This window comes from Protopterus annectens, chromosome 7.part0 (genome assembly GCF_019279795.1).
Source record: "Protopterus annectens isolate FY-2018-M chromosome 7.part0, PAN1.0, whole genome shotgun sequence".
NCBI classification, from domain to species: Eukaryota; Metazoa; Chordata; order Ceratodontiformes; family Protopteridae; genus Protopterus; species Protopterus annectens.
The window spans coordinates 1,313,805,232-1,313,823,905 of NC_056739.1; positions in this window are offsets into that span (position 1 = coordinate 1,313,805,232).

The following is an 18,674-nucleotide window of genomic DNA, read 5'->3' on the forward strand; positions in this document are numbered from 1 at the left end:
GAGTTTGTTGCAGATATATTAGGTGATTAGGTGTTGGTCTGTCACTGCATGTTACTCTTGGAGAGAAGAGCTGTAGTACCTCTTACTAAAGTCTCAACCAACTTTTTTTTTTTTTGGATACTAACAAAGGCAAGTACAGGTCACATGCATGTACCAGTGTCTAACAGAAACACTTTTTTCTGCCATAGAAAAAAAAAATATATATACATATATATATATATATATATATATATATATATATATATATATACACACACATGCACATATACAGTTTACTATCAAAATATCGAAGTTCATAAAAATGAATGTTCGATACTTTGAAAATGACCTAATACTTCCTGCATACTAATTAGGTTAAAATGTCAAATCTGTTGATCGAATTCAGCAGATTCAACATTTATGTTGTATATCAACAGTGATAGCAGAGTAGGTGCAAATGTACATTTAACACCTACACTGTCATTCACATTTTAGCAGGGGGCAAGCCCCCCCTGGCTGCACCCCCTCCACCCACTGCAAATTAAATATTCTAACTCCAATATAGCACTACAGTGAGGAAAGGGATAAATTTCCCAATCTGCACTGTACCTTGACTCAACGCATAACATCTAGTTCATATCAGCGAATGCACACTTGCATTCGGTGATATATAATTTCAATCTCCTAATGTTCGGTGACACGGAAGTCAACTAACTGCAGTTCAACTTTCCATGTTTGCTGAACCAACGTTCAACTTTTTGACAGCAAAGCATATATATATATATATATATATATATATATATATATATATATATATATATATATACAGCTATATATATATGGTTTCACTTCATAATCTCGAAATGCTGAAATACCGAATTTCAGCATTCTGAGACCATGAAGCCGAACCATTCACAATACCAAAACCGACAATCACGAATCACACAATCACGAACATACATACACCATACACCACATAACACACACACACCATTCCACCCACAGCACACAAACCACACAACACTACACTACATTTAAGCAGGGGGGGCAAGCCCTGCTGCACTACCCATGTGGGGCACTGCACCCCCCACACCCCCTACTTATATATACCAACTCCGAGATGGCACATAACAAAAAAAAAATCACACCACGGCATTCTCCACTCGCTCGCACACAAATACACATCACACATACACAAACACCAACAAATCCAACACTCACACTCATACTTACATCTCCCTACCCTTACCCACACATACAGTGTACAAAAACACACACAAACACTCATTCACCTGCAATTTCAGGCACCATAAAACTACATGCAACATACATGCATAAGTGTGAATTTGAGATATTTAAATTCACTCTTATGTACTTTCGGCATTCTGAATTTTCTGCTTCATAGGTTCATAGGTAGGTACTAGGCTATTGGCCCTAGGGCCTATATAAGCCTAGCCAAATGGTACCCTGGCTTTTGCCACTCAAGAAAATTATTTTCCTGTGCCACTGTCAAGCAGAGCCACAGAAGTGATCCCCGGGGTGAATTTCCTATCTCCCATCCAATCATCAAGATTTTTCTTGAATTCGGTATTTCAGCATTTCGAGATTATGAAGTGAAACATATATATATATATATATATATATATATATATATATATATATATATATATATATATATATAGAGATAGATAGATATTTCCGGCAAGGTTTGCCATATGGGAACGAGTAAGAAACAAAAATGACTTATTTCCTTGCCAGGGTTAGTGGAGTCAGTCATTCAGGAAAAGGAAAAGAATCAATGCGTTCTTCCGCTTCAAGAAAACATTTGTTGACTGTATTCTTCAACAGTCTAGTAACTTTGCTAAGCATGCAGCAGAAAACGGTGTGAAGGTCAGTTCTGTAGATTTCAAAACTCTGTTTTATTTGCAGGAAAAGAAATAAAAATCTTTTGGGAAATATAAAAAAAGTGCAAATTTTTTTTCTGGGGAGTAATCTGTCTAATCATTGAGTGCAGACACTTCCATACTTGGGTTACTGCTTTTGGAAATGCTTTCATTATGTTTCCTAGATGCAATTTAGTCCTTAACTCCTTTACTCCCATGGAGCTCAGGAAGTTTACACTGTAACTTCCAATGAGCGGAGCCTAAGCCTTTTGACAGAATCAAATTATGTCCTCACATTTCAAACAAATGTTCATGTCTCTGGAACCATAGCAGTTATGAAAGAAGTATAAATGGCAAACTCTTCAGCACAAACTGATAGTTTTCTTTAAATTCTAGGTCTTAAACCAAATTTTATAAGTCACAGTACAATATCTCTGCAACCCCTCAAGTTACACACATTGTTTATACACCTTGTTTGCTGTAGCATAGACTAGATCCAGGCCTGCTGAATCTAGCTTTGTTTGTATGATTGTTGTTTGTTTGCTTGTTATTTCCCTAAAAAGCTAATTCCACCTAAAACTCGGCTTTTCAGCTCTTCTGTGGATCCCTAGTGATATCTGCATTGCTTACTGTACTTATTTCCTTGTTTCACTTGAAAGAAAGTTACTGTTTGTCGTTTTTGCATTTAAGTTACCTGTAACACATTGCATTTAAGTTACCTGGCTCTTGCTCACTAAAGCAATTATATAAGTCAGCACTAAAAAATTAAAAGCACTACACCCTCACAAACTCCCCTTGAGTACCTTGTTCCCCATTGGCCTTTTTTTTTCAATTATAAAGGAATTCCCAATACTATTCTATCATGTCCAAAGGTCAGTTGTCAATCTCCTCTCCGGTCCAGCTGGTGAATCTGGGAATCTTGAGGCAATGTTACAACTGCCTCATGTACACAGACAACCCTCTCCTCCTCCCAACAAATTCCAACACATGTGAGAGATGCAACCATATAGCCAAGCTGGAGGCTAAGCTCTTTCAACTCAGTACTGGCATAACCAGTCAGGAGGATAAGGAAACCACACTCACTACAATTCCAGTCTCACATAGACCTACCACGACTACAAACCAAACACATAAACACACAAAAACATACTCGGAGGCTCTAAATAAAAATCTGCCTAAGCAGCAGAGACCTCCAAAGCAGACACCCAAGCAACCGCTACCCCAAAACAAAACACGTGCAACACATAGCTCACAAAGCCAGTGTGCCGAACAGTCACAGCCCTTAAGGCTAAACAACACACCTGATACACTTGTAATAGGTGACTCTATTGTCAGTCACACTGACGTCCCGCTCACCAGGCTGAACAAAGAGAAGGTCACGCACTCTAAACTCTCCTTAGCATGGAGAACATCGATATCTGTGCAGTAACAGAAACCTGGTTCAAGGCTCCCGAGAGCACCCCAGCACTACCAGGTTATACCTCATACCATGCTTTACGGCCCCAAAACTTGGACCGAACCACAAAAGGAGGGGGAGTATCAATATTCGTCAAAGATACCCACACCTCCAGGTTGGTGGCACAGCACGAAGCATCAGAGACTATCCATGTGCAACTAACAGTGGGTAAAACTGCCTTCCAGTTTATAGCCTGCTACAGACCACCCTCCCAAACCCAGGAACCCCACTCGGCCTTCCTGAGAACACTGGAAAATATGAAGGTCTCTCCAAACACCATTATATTGGGTGACTTCAACTACCCAAACATAGACTGGGAGCATTACTCTAGCTCCAACACCCTAGCCCAAAGGTTCCTAGAATTTATAAACTCAAATGCTATGGAACAACTTGTTACCACTCCCACAAGATGGGAAAACATACTGGACCTGATCATCACCAACATGGGGACTTTATTCTCCAGACCAGAAGTGTATCCCTCACCAGTAAGATCAGACCATAAACTAATCTCACTGGATATTCACATCCCGACCCCACCCCCTGCCCAGAAAACCACAGTGAAAAACTTCTCTAAAGCAAATTTCACACTCCTCAAAACCGAGGTGGAATCCTTCAAAGTCCCCGGGCCTGTGGAAAATACAGCCCAGACCGCAGAATCCTTTATAAATGCATTCTATGAACACCTTCTGGAATGCATGGATCATGCAATCCCAAATAAAACCATGACCCAATCCTCCAAAGGCAGACGTCCTGTCTGGTGGACCCCAGCCATAAACAAACTATACAATAGAAGGAGGAAGCTACTACATGATAGAGCAAAATCCCAAAAAGGGAAGGCATCTCTGATCAGTATTAGCAAAAAACTACGGGCACTCATAAAATCATCTAAGGCCAGCTTCGAGAGAAAAATTGCACAGGACACTAAGGATAATCACAAGGCTTTCTTTAGTTATGTTAGGAACCTGGGTGGGAATTCCCAGATATGCTCAGAATTAGTCCAAAATGACAAAAAATACACCGAACCCACAGACATTGCCAACATCCTAGCTGACAGGTTCAGCGCAAACTTCTCCCTCCCCTCCCCACCAAAAGGGCAAATATCTATTCCAGCAGAGTGCTGCCCCCCTGATATCTCAGATGCTCAGGTAAGAACCGCCCTCTCAAAAGCAAAAAACACAGCATCAATGGGACCAGACGGTGTCCCGGGCTGCATCCTACATGAACTCCAAGAAGAGCTAAACCCAAACATAAAACTACAGTTCAATCTTGGCCTTACTACAGGATATGTACCCAAAGAGTGGCGTACAGCAACAGTGGTCCCTCTCCACAAAGGTGGTGCCTCAACGGATCCTGGAAACTATCGCCCCATAAGCCTGACTAGCTTGGTCTGCAAAGCTATGGAAAGGATCATCATGGACCTCATAAATAAAGATATTGGGGACCTACAGACACTGGATCCTACCCAGTTTGGCTTTGTTAAGGGCAGATCCTGCCTCTTAAACCTGGTCGATTTCTTTGAAACAGTCACCAAGGCCATTGACGAGGGGAAGGTGGTCCACACAGCCTACCTGGACCTCGCAAAAGCCTTTGATACAATACCCCACTTGGGCATTATAGATAAGCTCACCAGCTTAAATATAAACCCCTATGTCACTAGATGGGTTGCAAACTGGCTCAAGGACAAAACCCACATGGTTAGAATTGCTGGAGCCATGTCAGACTCCAAACCAGTTACAAGTGGCATCCCACAAGTCTCAGTCCTGGGACCTCTCTTGTTCGGTATATATTTCTTGGAGGTACAGGCCAACATGGAAGGACTGTGGCTGACCAAGTTCGCAGATGACTGCAAACTGGGTGCCATAATCGACTCTCCAGCCGACACAAGCATCCTCCAAAAGGGCCTCATAGAAACAGACAACTGGTGCCAGAGCCAGTGTATAGTCATCCCCTTTGGCAAAAACAAAGTGCCCACAAATTACCACATAGGTGGTAATCCATTAAGTACAGAAGAAGTAATTAGGGACCTGGGGACCCAAGTTGATAGCAATCTATCATTTGACAACCACGTGGCCAAAGTGGTTAGAAAAACATTTTATATAGCCCATCTAATCATGAAGGGATTCACATCTAGATCAGGGGAGGTCATCGTGCCTCTTTACTCATCCCTCATCAGGCCCATAATTGAGTACAATGCCCCTTTTGGGATGTACCTTACCAGACACCTGCAGCAACTGGAAAGACCCCAAAAGTACCTCACCAAGAGGATCAAAGGGCTCAAACAGATGCCATATGCTGCCCGGTTAAAGAAACTCCATCTCTACTCAGTGGCATACCGCCTGCTCAGAGGCGATCTGTGCCTGATGTATAAAGCCATGTCCAACCCGGAATTAATGGACATGCTGCACTTCAGAAAATCTAAATCCCATCGAGCTACGTGCTCGAGAGACTTGAAAATCAGCACTGAAATAAATAGGACATGCTGGAGGGACAGATTCATAACCCAGAGGCTCCCTTCACTCTGGAATAAAATCTCAATCCAGGTTAGGCAGAGTCCGTCATTGACTCTCTTCAAGAGGAATCTTGATGAGTGGATGGGAGATCGTAGGTTTACCCCAGGTATCACTTCTGTGTCACTGTTAGATAGAGGCATAGTATACTGACCTCGAAAAAGGGCATAGCAAAATTCATTTAAAATGGGTGGCGAAAGCCAAACACACTCTGGCTAGGCTTATAAATGCCCTAGGGCAGATAGCCTAGTATGAACCTATGAACCTATGAACATACTGTAAGCAACATTTTAGTCATCTAGCTGAGAGCTTTCACATGAGGCTAAGGAGTTCTGTCTGTGTTACTTGGTTGTTGAATATTTAGAAAAATGTGAAAATTATATCTATATAAACTAATATCATAAAAACAACAGTTAATATCTATTTATCTACACTAGACAGAGGTGAAATATTAATGCAGTTGAGTTTGCCATTGTGTAAGATTTAAGAAGAGATATTTTAAAACCTTGTACATAGCATAGTTTTAGAATTACTGATGCAAGTATGAACAAGCATTATTTGACACCTAGAGGCATCAGTAGGAGTTAACTGCAGATGCACCTGGAGGCATCAGTCGGATGTAATGAATTAAAAGTTAAAAAGCACAGGTCACTGAAATCCATTCAGCTTTCAGTAGAAATTGTCTTGTTAATAATTTCTTGTCTAGGAACAGGAGAACAGCTTTATAAACACAGGACAATAATTATTGTAGTGCACGATCAACATTTCTTGCTTTTCAAGTGCAGAATTCCCAGGCTTTACCCCTTTATAATCACCTGCAGTTGTTAGTTATTGCTTTTACCATAAATTATTAATCGTACTTTGTAGGTGTAGCTTTATGCCACAGTGTTTTTATGTATTTGCACCTCACCACCTTTTAATGATATGGCTCACTATGCAATGCTATTCTATGCTCACATCAAATGCTTGATACATTCATAGATAACTATTATGCAATTAATCTGCAGATGAATCAGGCTAACAAAATACCCCTTTCCATAGTTTCCCTCTTGCCTCAATGAGGGCAAAAATGATACACAGGGTGGTGGATTTGAGGCTGCCCATCTAATTATTTAGGTTTACCTTGAAGGAAATAAGGGTGCCACTTTGCTTGACATGTACTGGAAGTTTGTTCCAGAGGTGAGGGGTACATTCGGATATGAATCTTTCACTCCAATGTGTCTTATCTGCTGATGAAGGTTTAGTTCTTTTAACTGGATATTTGAAATATTGTTTGCTCTGTAAGGGAATAGGAGGTCAGATAGGGTTGGATCTTTTGTGCCTGGAAAGGCTAGGCACAGATCTCCATGACGGTGTCTATAAGAGAGTGAGTACAGAGACAATTCTCCAGTCTGCTCTGATAACTAAGATTTTTGAGGCCAATAGTCTGTTTGGTTATGAATTTGAAGTCTCTCAAGTTGAGTGATATCTTTAGACAAATACATGTCAAAAAGTGTATTCCATTTAATAATGGATCTGATAAGAGATGATTAACAGGGAATTAAAACTTATTTGGATCTAGTGGAGATGCCTTTGGAAATTCGATGAGCCAGATAGACTTTCTGAACTACTGTGAAGACATGGACAAACAGGGAATTATCAACCAGAGTGCCTTGATCCCTTACAATAGTATCTGGTTGGAGGGTATGTCATCTTTATGCTTAATTTGCTCATATTTCATTTGAAACCACTATCCTTTCACGGAAAGTTAACATGGTCTAAGCTATGATGGAGCCATTTTGAGTAGTAGACGACTGAATAACACCTAATATATAGTTGTCTGCAAATGTAGGTAACCATAGGCCAGAAATATTGGCCTAGAGGTTTGAGAAATAGATGCCAAATAAGAGAAGGACTAATATGGAGCCCTGTGGTATAATATAAGCGATTCATAGTTCTTTTTAAATGTTTTGCTTTCAGAAGTGGCATCTGTTGTTCTATCCTCATGAATTCTGTCAAACTGTTAGCTACTCACCTGTCAGTAACACCCTCATTCGGAATATTGTCAAAAGCCTTGGCCAGGCTGAGATATGCTGTATGTACTGTTTGACTTCCAATCATTGTTTTTAAATCTGTGTTTGTGCAATTTATAACCTGTTCAAGTGAAAAACAAAAACAAATACTCAAACAATCCACCAAAAGGTAAGCCACTCAAATAAGGAACGTAGAGCAATAAATCCACAGCTTTAGCGTAAGACAATCTTTATTCAATGCTTTTGTCCAATACAGCATTCGATTTCATCAGAAATAATCCATTGTAAAACTTTCGCATTTTTAAACCAATGTAAAATCAAGGAAAAACATAGTCCAATAAAATAATGAATTAAACATAGTTAGTCGCTCACTTCCTGTACTTTAGAAAACACTTAATGTTAATAGCTTCATTTAAGCCTGGATGATGACCTGCCTTTAATCTCAGTTGCCATTCAGTCTCCTTTTGTTCAAGCCTATTTTTGGAATCCCCTCCTCTCAACTCTTACTGTACATCATACAAAATATAAAATGGGAATTTTTAAAACCACCACAACCCACTGATTGCTTGTAATGGGCATTGTTTACATCTTCAACTCTGATAGCGTATAGATGTTCTTCTATATGCTTTTGTAAGGTCCAAGTTGTCATCCCTATATAAAAAGCTGAACTTTGACAATAAGTGCCAACATAAATAACCCCCTTGGACATACAATTAAAATATTTAATACTACCAAAAGTTCTATCTACATGATGAAAACTAATAAAGGGTCCCTCATTTATATAACGACAAATGTTACAAAAAATTGCACTTATATGCATCTTTACTTTTGCTGATATTGGGAACACCTAAAAATAATTGTCGTGTTGTAATAGTTTCTTAATACAGGCATTTTTCCTATAAACAAACTTTGCTACACACCCCACTATAGCAAACATTTCCTTATTACCTCTAATAATATTCCAATTAGTTTTAATAGTATTCCGAATGCTAAAGTTGTCAATAGACATATCCAAAACATATACAGAACCAGATAGATAAAGTAGGATTTTTTTTAAAAGCAGCACAATCCACTGAGTGCTTGTAAAATGCATTGTTTACATCTTCAACACTAATAGCGTATAGATGTTCTTTTATACACTTCTGTAAGGTTGTAGTTGTCACCCCTATATAAAAAGCTGAATATTGACAAGTGCCAACATAAATAACCTCAGTGGACATACGACTGAAACATTTACAACTACCAAAAGTTCTGTCTAAATGAAGAACACTAATATAGGATCCTTCATGTATATAACGAGAAATGTTACAAAAATTGCACTTATAAGTACCTTTACTTTTGTTGGTATTGGAAACACCTAAAGATAATTGTCATGTTGTAATAGATTCTTAATACAGGCATTTTTCTTATACACAAACCTTGGTTCAGACCCCACTATATCAACCATTTCGTTATTACCTCTAATAATACATAATCACCTGGCTTGTTCAATAAACATTTTACCCTTGAGGTTCTCCTGTTCGATTCTCAGCTAGAGTGCCTTCTGTGTGGAGTCTGCATGTCCTCCCCGCGGTCGAGTGGTCTCCAAAAGACATGCATGAATGGGAGTGCCTTTGCTGAAGGTTGGGCATCGGGTTGGCAACTCGGCACCATAAAAATCTACTGCCAATCATTAGCAGACCGGAGTTCTGCTGTGGTGACCCCATAAAAGCCGAAAAGGCAAACAACAACCCTTTGTTATAGTCACTTTGCAGCATAATGACAACCCCACCCTCTTCTCAGCTTTCATGAACCTAAGGTCAACCTATTCTTTTAAAGATTTTAATGCTTCCATTTCACTTTTATTTAAATTCCAATAACTTTTTTCAACTTTTTTTATCTAAAACCTTACAAATGTCCTTTTTGCATCTCTATGTACTATGCAGTGTTGGAGTAACAACAGAAGGCTGATTTGTGTCATTAAACTATTTAAGAACAGGGGGTATGATGAAAGACTTTTAAAAGAAACATCCAAGAAAGTTTTATGGAAAAGGCATGAACAGTTTCCACCTATACTATTAAGACACTTTTTTACAACTGCTACCATTTTGAAGAGAAACTCTAATGACAATTCTAGTTCTTTATATGTTTTGGATATGTCTAGTGACAACTTTAGCATTCAAAATACCATTAAAATAATTGGGATATTATTAGAGGTAATAAGGAAATGGTTGATATAGTGGGGTCTGTACTGATGTTTGTCTATAAGAAAAATGCCTGTATTAAGAATCTATTACAGCATGACAATTTTTTTTAGGTATTCCCAATAACCAACAAAAGTAAAGGTACATATTAGTGCAATTTTTGTAACATTTGTCATTATATACACGAAGGACCCTATATTAGTTTTCTTCATTTAGACAGAACTTTTGGTAGTTGTAAATGTTTTAATCGTATGTCCACTGGGGTTATTTATGTTGGCACTTGTCAATATTCAACTTTTTATATAGGGGTGACAACTAGAACCTTACAGAAGTGTATAAAAGAACATCTATACGCTATTAGAGTTGAAGATGTAAACAATGCCCATTACAAGCAATCAGTGGGTTGTGTTGGTTTTAAAAAAATCCTGTTTTATGTTTTGGCTAATGTACAGGAAGACTTGAGAGGATGGGATTCCAAAAATAGGCTTGAACAAAAGGAGACTAAATGGCAACTGAGATTAAAGGCAGATTGCCATCCAGGCTAAAGTATAGTAAGTGAGCAACTAACTATGTTTAAATTAACTATTTTATTGGAGTAAGTTTTTCATTGGTTTAAAAATGTGAATGTTTTACAATGGATTATTTCTGATGATGTCTAATGCTGTATTGGATGAAAGCATTGAATAAAGATTGGCTTACTCTAAAGCAGATTTATTGCTGTATGTTCCTCATTTGACTGGCTTGCCTTTTGGTGGATTGTTTGTGCAATATATTTGAAACCAAAAGTTATCATTTCCTTCATCCTACATTCATGCAACTTCTAGGTTTAATAAACTGTTGTGTATGGAGACACTAATGATGTTGCCTGTGAGTTTTTTCCCAACATAGCACTCTGGAAAAATGTGTACATGGTATGCAAATCACTGTGGCTCATTAGTAATTTTATATATATATATATATATATATATATATATATATATATATATATATATGTATGTATGTATTATATCTTGCATCCCATTTTTAACTAAATGTGTATCCATGTATGTTATTAGCCTGAATACATCTATAAATACTTAAGTCATGGACATTCAGAAGCCATGTTGGTGAAACACTTAATGTCCTTAAGGGGTCATTTGCATATATCCCATGGGCCGCTATTTCAAGATATTTAAGGTATCGCATAGTGAAATCTCTAGCTTGGTTGAATTTTTCTTGTAGATTTTATATGTACACGTACACACATGCAATTCACAAAAATAGTATGCATTACATTACAGTAATCTTGAAATTAAACATAACACTATACTAATGTTTAATGCTTTTAAATTAAGATAATACCATCTTGTACATATTCAAAGACATGTTAAGCACATGAAACTGCTCATTTCCTAAAATCATTCTGAAATCTTGACCGGTAGGTGTGTCTGGTTTCTTCACTGATCTTCCACATGAAGAGTATTTAAGAATGCTTTTGCTGAACATTTGATCTCACTTTTGGAACAGTCTGGCCTATACTACAGTCTGTCTATAACACACAGCTTGAGGAGTCTGTCTCCGCAACTCTTGAAACCAGTTCTTATAATCTCTATTTTCTTGCAAAGGGACAGATTGAGACACATTTAGCTGCTCTTCTTTCCTTGAATTTCAATATCATTAATTGTCTGTGGTTTGTTCTATACCTCTTTCAGTTTTCTCCATAAACAGCATATAATTTTGGTTAAGCTACTTTATAACTAATTCTGTGTCAGCTAAAAATACCCGGTCACCAGAATACTTAAGCATCTCTTACACTTTAGGGATGAAGCATGGTACCTTCGGAAACGGAACACAATCACAGAATCATGGTCCAAATTTACAGTACTCTGCAATTCAGCCAAATGTTTGCACATCATTCATAAAGCTTATTTTTTATAAGGTTATTAAAAGCATGGCGTGTACTGCCATATTTATATAGACACCTAGTAAATGAAGCTTGACTATTAAATATCTGTTTTCTCTAGTCTCCACTTTGTTATAGTACATTCTAACCTGGTTCTCTCATTCATATCTATTACCTTAAAAAACATGTCCGTACTTTATTTTTCACTTATGACTCTTTATTTCAATCATATTTTATCTTAACAAATCCTTTCCCTTTCTTAACTCTTACTGTGTACTAGTGAAGTCATTTGTTTTGTACACATCTGCAGGTTTGATAAAATTTAATCTGTTTTTCTTGATAGTTCCCCTTTCGATCTCTTATTAATAAACTGACTAGTTGAATGTTTACCTTGTGTGGTATGCAACACCCTTAGACTTGCCATCTTCCTTTTCCTCTGTTACAGCTTATAATCAAAGTTGGATCATGATCAAATTGGGCCCTAGTCAGTCAATGGACTAGTACCCCTCCAGTCATTCCATAGTTCCATTACTTGGCTGTCTTGACCCCATTTACCATAAACACTGTCAATGTGCAATGATTAGAGATTTGGATGTAATTTAAAACTTTTATTTAAAAATTTTAGAACAAACTCTGGCCATTTGCTAAACAAAACAAAATAGTTTCACACTGAAAACAAGCTTAGCATGAGCAACAGTAAACTTCTCTTTCCTTGAAAGTCTCTTGAATTTATCCAGTGCTGGATTAAGTGCACCTTGGGCCCTGGGCTGTTTTCAAACTCTGCCCCCCCCCCCCACATATACACACACACACACACACACACACACACACACACACACACACATTTTTTTTTTTCAAAAAATGTTTTATTATTCTTTCACAGTGTTGTATACAAACAAGTTTGATTCTTGAAGGTTAGAATTTGTGTCTTTCGGCTTTTCCCGGTTAGGGGTCGCCACAGCGGAACTCCGGTCCGCTAATGATTGGCAGTAGATTTTCACTTGCTGGTTTGCTGGACCTAACGCACAACCTTCAACGTAGAATATTTTAAGAAAAATAACAAGGCACTATTGAATCATGAAAAATGTACAATAAACCTAAGGCAAAGAAATATAACATGAAAAAAAACCTCAAACTATGTACAATATATACAAAAAGTGCTACAAATATACCAAGTTTTCTTTTGGTATAAGCAAAATTATATTATGAAGTTACAAAAAGAGAGATCTATGAAATACTGACTTAAAAGATCCTTATTTTCAAAAATAAGTAAGTTTAAAAAAGAAAAAAATCTAATTGTTCATATTTTCATTAGAACAAGAACTTTTTACCATCCTAGTTTATTCTTTTAAAATGTGGTCAAGAAGAAGTTTCCAATGCTTCTGGTAATAAGAACATTTATTAAAATTATTTATTATAAGTTTGTGAAAGGATACATACTTAATAGCCATGTTTCTAAATACATTCCAAGAGAGTTTAGAGCAGTCTAGCCAAGTCTGTGTCACACATTTTTTTAAGGACCATGCATAAATGCATGTGCTCTTTGATTCACCTTCTTGATTGTTTTAAACTGTATTGTTGATACACAGCAACATTTGTTAGGGGTGTATTTTAAAGTTGTACTTTTGAAGATTTTTTCCAGTGAAATGTATAAACCAATAATGAAAAAAGTACCAATTTCAGAACATTTCAACCATAAATGGTCACTCAAACTGCTGTCATTATAATCCACCAATATCCCCTAATCATCAATTATGGCAACTTTGAATACATATCACATGTTTGATTGTGATAAAAATGTCCACAGAAAAGCATTCCACAACTGCATACTAGTCCCGCAAAGACAGACTAGTGACTCAACTTTATCAGCTCAGTAGGATCAGTCAGTTTTTCCCACAGACATCCCCTAAAGCCAGAAATTATTATTACATTGACTGCATCCTTCTCAGGTGTCTATTTATTTATTTATTTCCAGTTTGGTTACTGGGGAAGTCCACTGGGCCAACATGACCCGTTTTCAGTGGAGGCCCGGGGAGAAAAGCTCCAAGAAAGCATTGTACAAATTCAGTTACAATAAAATACAGGAGTATACAAGATAACATTGTAAAGAGAGTTACAAAATAAGAATATTCACAAGCATAGTTAGCAGATTTCATAGAGAGAGAGGTTAAGGGTTATGTAGTTTCCTTTGAGCAATGGCACTGAAGTGTTGAGTGTGGAAGTCAGTTACATATATAAAGAGAGGAATTCTGGATATGCTTGCTTAACATGCACGGTTTTGAAGTAGAAAACTATTGACATTATTTACACTGTTTACAAAGTTGAGTCATGTGAGCAAAGCTGCAGTAATTGTTAGTAGGTTAGAGAGAGTAAAGTTAATGGAGTTATAGGGAGCTTGTGTAGGGTCATAGGTATATGACTATGGGAGATTGTAAAGAGTTGAAGTATGAGAAGAAGGGACCCCTAGGGTATAGACTTAGAAAGGAAATTAAGTAGGGTGGAGGCAGGTGCATTTCCATTTAGTGGACACGTGTTTGAAAAGCTGGGTTTTGAAGTTGTCAGAGTTAGATGTGGTTCTTAGTGAGGTGGGAGGGCATTCCATTTTTTGCCTAGAGCATATGAGAGGAGAAGCTGGCCTGCAGGACACTTAGGTTTGTGGATAGTAATTAGATTCTGGTGCTCTGATCTGACTGTTCTATTAGGAATATAAGGGGGAAGGATATTAGCTAGAGCAGGGCATTTTGCAGGATGAAATACAAGTCTATGTGCTGTGGATAGTTGCAGGTAGTCAAGGTAGTTTGAAAAAACTCCAGCTATACTCTGTTGCATATCGTCTACTCAGAGGCGATCTCTCTGCTTTACACAACAAGGCCATCAACAAGAGAGCTGTGGGACACATGCACATAAAAAAAATCCCTACTCCCCGAGCCACATGCTCCAGGGATCTAAACCTCATCATCACAATAAACAAAACATGTTGGAGGATAGGTGACTGAGAGACACCCCCAGACTTAGGACTCATTGCCCATACATGTCAAGCAGAGGCTCTCTCTTTGGACCTCTTCAAGAGGATCTTTGATGGGAGAAAGGAAATTCACCCCAGGACACCCCAGGGATCCACACCCTCTAGAGACAGGGACAATAAATAATGAAGAAAGAAAAATAATAATAATGGAAAGGTTATAGCTAGGTTTGTATAGCTGATAGCTGATAGCTAATGGAACCTAAACTGACCTAAGTTCGAGCCAATGTAACGATTTAAGGGTGAGGCAGTGATGGGTGGAATTTTTAGAATTTGTGGCAAATTTAGAGATTTTATTGTGGCAGTTTTCTAGTTTGGAGGTTGTAGAGGCAGACAGGTTGGTTAGGAGAGGAACACCATATAATAAGGAAGGGAGAAGATATGTAGTGGCCAGAGTATGTCTAATTGAGTGAGAGAGAAAGCGATTGTTCCTATACAACATATCTACCTTTTGGTGGGCTTTTTTAATATTTTGTTGTATATGTGTGTCGAACTTGAGGTGTTTGTCCACAGTTATGCCTAGGAGTTTTGCAGAAGGCACCACTTCTATGGGTGAGTTAGTCTGGCTAAGGACTTTGAATTCATTTTTGTTGAATGAAAAGGTCTTAGAGGGGGGGATAGTAGGATTTTAGATTTATTTGCATTGAGAGAGAGGTGGTTATGGTGCATCCAGTTTTCTGCTGCGGAGAATGCAGTTTGGGTTTTTGTCAGCAGTTTGAAGAGGTTAGTAGCAGAGCAGATTAAGGTAGAATCGTCTGCATATTGAATAATTTTTGTGTCAGGAATAGCAGTGTGAAAGTTATTGATGAAAATGTTGAAAAGCATGGGCCCAAGGATGGATCCCTGTGGAACACCAGTTGGGGTAGGTAAGAAGGAAGAGGTGGAGTTCTTCCATTTGACTGCCTGAGATCTGTCAGATAGATAGCTGGAGAACCAGTATAATGTTTTTCGTGAGAGGTGAAGGTTTGAGAGATGGCAGAGTAAGTGCTTGTGGGAAATAGTGTCAAATGCCTTAGAGAGATCTAGTAGTACAGTAGAAACCAGGTGTCCTGAATTTCGGGCTCGATTGACAGTTTCTGGGAAGGAGAGAAGAGTGGTAATCGTGATGTTGGCTGGGTGGAAGCCATGCTGAGTGGGTGTGAGGAGACTGTTTTGGGTCAGGAATGGCATAAGTTGGTGGTGGATGCACTTTTCAAGGATTTTGGAGAGTGGAGAGAGCAGGGCAATAGGGCGGAAATTAGAGACACTGGTATTTTTGCCACCTTTATGTAGAGGGATGATATAAGCTGTGCGCCAAAGTTTGGGGACGTAGGATTAATTTATGGATCTGTTTATAATGATACTAATTGGGAGAGCAATACCATCAGCAGCATAATTTAGGTAGGAGGGGGGAATATTGTCAGGAGCGTTAGTACATGGTTTGAGTTTGGATAGGAGTTTTTTTATGAAGTTAGTGGAGATGGGTTTGAGCTCAAACAGTAGAGGAAGGTTGTTAGATGGGTTTGAGGGGGAAGTGTGATGGGCAGTTGGGTTATTGTTAGGAAAGGATTTGGTAAGGGCAGAGATGGATTCAATGAAAAATGAATTGAATTCAGAGCCTAGTTCCAGATTGGATTTACTCCCCTGACAGTGATCATTCTTTGGGCCTGGATGTAGGAGCGATTTTATTGAGTTCCAGAACTGCTTTGGGTTTTTATTGTTATTGAACTGGAGTGTGATATAGTAGGATTTTTTGTCCTTGGTTATTAGCTGTTTTGCAAGGTTATGGAGCTGTTTATATTGAAGCAGGGTATTGGGCAGTTTATTATTTTGGTAGAGCTTCCAAAGTTTGTCCATTTGGTGCATGACCTGTTTTGTTTGTTTGGATAGCCATGGAGCTGTGTTAGTTTTTATTCTTTTATATCTTAGAAGTGCTAGGGAGTTTAGGGTGTCAAGGAAGATAGAGTTGAAGTAGTCTAAGGCTTTGTCAAGGGGAAGGTATTTAGAGATTGCCAGTTCATTTGTTTGAATATGTTTGAGAAAGTTGTAGGGTTAAAGTTAGTGAGGTTACGAGTGTGAATGTATTGATCCTGGTATGGGGAAGAGTTAGTGGAGCGATGGATGAAGGCTGGGAGGTGGTCACTAATGGTATCAGGAATTGTGCCAGAGTTAGTTATTTTGTTAGGATTTGAGACTAGGATCCAATCTAAGATGGTTCCAGGGGGATTTGTTGTATTTGGTCGATTGATAGTGTGGATTAATTCGGTAAAGTTGTAGAGATTGATGGATAGGGATGGTGAGGGGCTGATGATTTTATTCCAGTCAATATTAATGTCTCCTAAGATATAAGTTTCATAGTTAATTTTGGTGGATGCCCATAGGAGAATTTCTTCGAGAGTTGAGCAATTGTTACCAGGTGAGATATAAAGGGCAATGAAGCATATATTTTTGTGCTTGTTTAGCTTTAGTAGTCCAGCAGTTAGTTCAGTGTTTTGGAATTGTGGGATTGGAATTTGGAGGGGAATTAAGTTGAGGAGGTTAGAGTAGACTAAGGCAGTGCCACCACCTTTATTAACTAGTCGGTCATTTCTGAGAATATTAAATCCTGGGGGCAGGATCTCTGAGTCAGAGATGAAGGGTTTAAGCCATGTTTCGGATATAGCTAGGATGTGAGGTTGGTTGTGGCTTAGCCAAGTATGGAAATGGTGGGTTTTGTTAATAAGACTCTGTGCTCTGATGGTGAAGATCTTAAGGTTATTAATATGGGAGGGAAAAGTTGAGGGGTTGGTGTTGTTTTTACAGTGTGTAGGACCAGGGTTGGGATGGATATCTCCAGCAAGGATTATGTTGTTATAGGCAAAATCCTTTAGCCATTTTGGTTTGCTGTGTATGTGTTTAGGGAGAGTTGAGATCAGATTAGGTGACAATATGTTAGCTTTGCAGGGGAGGAGGAAGATTTTAGGGTGGAATAGGTGCATTGGGTTGTGCTGAATGAGAAAGGAGGAGATAGAGTGGAAATGAGGGTAATAGTGAGGATGAGGTGGGATTAATGTGGAGGTTACTTTTGTAGGTAATATTGGGCAAGTGGCGGAGGAATATGAGCTAGCATAGAATAAGGGAATTAGGAAAAGAGAAAAGAGGCAATGGACATGGAGGGTGTGGTGATTTATGGAGACCATGTCAAAGAGGAGAGAGAGAGAGATATGTATGGATTTGTAGGGGAGAGAAGGCTGTGGAAGAGAGGGGGGTTTATAAGGAGAAGGCGGTACAGTAGGAGTTAAGTGAGAGTGGAGGAGGGAATGGGAGGAGTATAAGTGGAAGAGTATAGGTGTGGAGGCAATTGGTGGGCGGTATTGTGAGGTGGATAGGTATTGGGTAGTGTGGATAAGAGGGAGGGGCAAGAGAAGAATAAAGGTAACTGCTCTGGGGATGGGTGGGAATTGGGGGTAGGGTAGAGGAGCAGAGTGAGCCTGCAGGGCGAACGGAGCGGGAAGAGCTGGAGAAAAGGTGGCTGGCAGAAACCAATCAGCCAGCTATGGGATAAATGAAAGACTCTGTGAAATACTGAACCAGCAGAGGTAGGTCTGGGCTGGAGAGTGTAAGGGGAGAAAGGCAGTAGAGCAAAGCACAGGGTAGAGCAGGCCAGAGGGGTAAGTAAGTAGAGAGAGTAGGGGTAGCACAGGAGAGAGTAGAATAGGAAAGAGGGTAGACTTATAAAAAAAATGGAGGAACAGTGCCACCTAGTGGTACAAAAAGTATGTGTCATATAGC